General features: G+C 34.8%; 1 long non-coding RNA gene across 1 annotated transcript in view; it reads left to right on the top strand.

The window, feature by feature from the left end:
- LOC146452817 (uncharacterized) overlaps nt 1-2,131 on the top strand; it is a 2,166-nt gene extending 35 nt beyond the window's left edge. The window contains exons 1-4 of the long non-coding RNA XR_014859695.1: nt 1-570; nt 908-950; nt 1,210-1,251; nt 1,635-2,131. The exon at nt 1-570 is cut by the window's left edge and continues 35 nt beyond it. This is a non-coding gene — a long non-coding RNA (uncharacterized LOC146452817). The remainder of the gene's footprint in view (nt 571-907; nt 951-1,209; nt 1,252-1,634) is intronic.
- Nucleotides 2,132-2,762: the final 631 nt, after the last annotated feature.

Raw genomic sequence — 2,762 nt, 5'->3', positions numbered from 1 at the left:
TACCTCTTTTGTAATGTTACACTAGCAAGATAGGCATTTTCAAGTCTTATTGCATCGTATAGGCTTTTAAAGGAGTAAAAATGTGAAGATTTGTCTTTGAAAGCCTGATTTGCTCCAATTCCAATTGGATATTTTCCAATTCCATCTCTGTGACATCACTGAATAGAGTAAACAAACTACACAGTGAACCTCACTCGTGTATCAATCCTAAAATTCTATATATCTAATTCCCGACTAAATCTAGGACACAAAATCAGGTTCCGCAATAATTGCTTAATTTTCCCGTTTTTGATCACCAACTCGCAGTTCTTTCTCAGCTAAAGAAAATAAGACAACCAGTACAGGTGTCAATCTGCTGCTCAATTGCGAACTCACGATCAATGTTGTTTAGCTGTTGGCACACGCGACTAATAAGTTCATTATGATTTTTAGATTCATATTGCACAAAATAATCGCCGATTCTCAGGCATGTTTATAGTTCGCTTTACTCATTTACATATCGATTTCTTCTAAATGTCAGGTGAAAGGCAACCTCTTAGTAGAGAACAAAAAGAAGACATGGAGAAGCAGGTAAATTAGTTATAAGATAAATATAATTTTGTCACTGTTATGAGCAAAGATGTGAGGGGTGAGCCGATTTTGTATTGTCCATCAGGAACTATTTATTCTGTTGATACACAAATACAGAAATGTCTTTTGTATCAGATTTTCGTGAACACATGACGTTGCACTTATCAACACTCTGCAGAGACACATGAAATTTAAACGACTTCCTCTGGCCATAATCACAGAAAACAAATCTGTAGTGGTTACAAGATTTCAATTAAATTATTCGTACAAGATCGTTACAATATGCGTTCTCTTAAATTATCTGTTATTTTTAATCATCTATTATTTTAAAACATAGATTTTAGACGAGGAAATTTGTTCCAGTGCAGGCCTATCGAAAGGTACGTTGATAAATAGCATTTGTGACCTTGATAGTCTTAGTAGGGTCTTAGTATACAATGGTGGAATGACGATGACAAAGTATAATTAAACAATAAGCTTTACATGACACCCTAGACAGTTAATCGGGAATAAATCAAAGCAAAATACTTGAATCTGCAGACAAAATAATTTGCTTTGATGGAGTTAGTCAGAGGACCTGGTTGGACCCTGGAACTTAAATATGGAAATAGCTAAAACCGTATTTTTCTTTTAATTTAGGAGCTACTAAACGGATTAACACGGATCCTGGACAAAATAATGGTATGTTGCATAGTGCTGTTCTTTAAATAGTCGGTGGTTACCACCGCACGAGGTTTAACCGCAACTGATCGCGCAATGACTATGTCAAAGAAAAGAAAATGGAAAAAGTGGAAAAAAAATAAGAGCACAGGAGAAAAGGTTTCGAAGTAAAACCCTCTCTAATATTTTCCAACACGTACCATAAGCTTAAGTTAAACAGCATGTGTGAAGATGTAAAGAAGTAAAAAGATCAATGACAATACAAATATCCGATATAAACATGATAAATATATATTGTTTTATCAAGTTTCAACACTTCTTCATGATCTGTTGCGTTTACTTCCCGTAGAAAAAAAATCCATTTAAAACTAATGTTAGATGTTCCTTTTTTATCTTTTATACAGAGAGGAGAGGGAAGAAACGGACCAAGAAATATTGATTGATAAAAGCCATTTAAAAAATGAAACCGACAGAAATTAATATTTGTTCAGTGTTTACTCAGTTGTGATTCATGTCTAGTACCATTTCTTCAAGACGTTTTATGAATGTGCAAAATGTAGAAAATTCGACAAACGTAATTTTTGGAAGTGTACATGTCCTCGTGATGAGTAACATATAACGGCAAATGAAAGGTGTTTTAGGAATATGCTTTTTCGTTTTACCTTGTATTCAATTTATTATTTATTATGTAAGGATTTCGTTAAATTTATAATATGCGTTGGAGTTTGTTTCAGTAAACAGTTTTACTGAATAAGGGATAATTAAAAAATATAGACCCTTGATTTATTTCTTCCACTGCCCAGAAAGAAAGATAATACAAGGAAAGCAAATGTTGACTGTGTTAAGATGGAATTACCTTATTACAACATGAATGAGATTTGAATAAAACATGCTCACAGTGTATCGGTTGTTTATTTTCCGCTTTTATTAACAGTTCTCAAGCCTTCTCCCTGGTCAATTTCTTTTAGAGACCCTCTCTTTATTAAGCCTCCCACTTTTCCCTTGTTCCCAAAATACAAAAGCAATACTTCAATACATGTCATTTGAAAACTGGCCAAAACCAATCAGTCGGTTTTTGTAGGAAAACTTGGCATTCCACGCGCACACAAATACAAGTTTTTTCTGGTGCGAAATTTAGGTGATTTAAGTTTTGTTCATAAAGCTAACTAAACCTCGAGTTTAAAAATCTTCACCCCTCTAGCTCTATAAGCCATATTCCTCTGTAAAAAGTTTCTGAGGATACCTATCTTTCGAGTTAGGAACCGAGTAAGGAACCGAGTTAGGAACCGAGTAAGGAACCTTGTTGGGAACCGAGTTGGGAACCGAGTTAGGAACCGAGTTGGGAACCGAGTTAGGAATCCATATATCGATTAGATATATATGTACCGATTGGCTTTATCTTTCATCTGGGGAGAGAAAACTTCTTGCGTTCCTGTAACAGTTGCCAGGTCGGAATCCATCAGTAGAAAGTGTCCATAATCCCAAAGTATGAATATTATATCTACGCCAGAACGTAAACACCGTACATTTTT

The sequence above is a fragment of the Pavona decussata genome, unplaced genomic scaffold, assembly GCF_977016875.1.
Source record: "Pavona decussata unplaced genomic scaffold, jaPavDecu1.1 SCAFFOLD_366, whole genome shotgun sequence".
In the NCBI taxonomy this organism is placed as follows: domain Eukaryota; kingdom Metazoa; phylum Cnidaria; class Anthozoa; order Scleractinia; family Agariciidae; genus Pavona; species Pavona decussata.
This window is presented reverse-complemented; position numbering and strand designations above follow the sequence as displayed.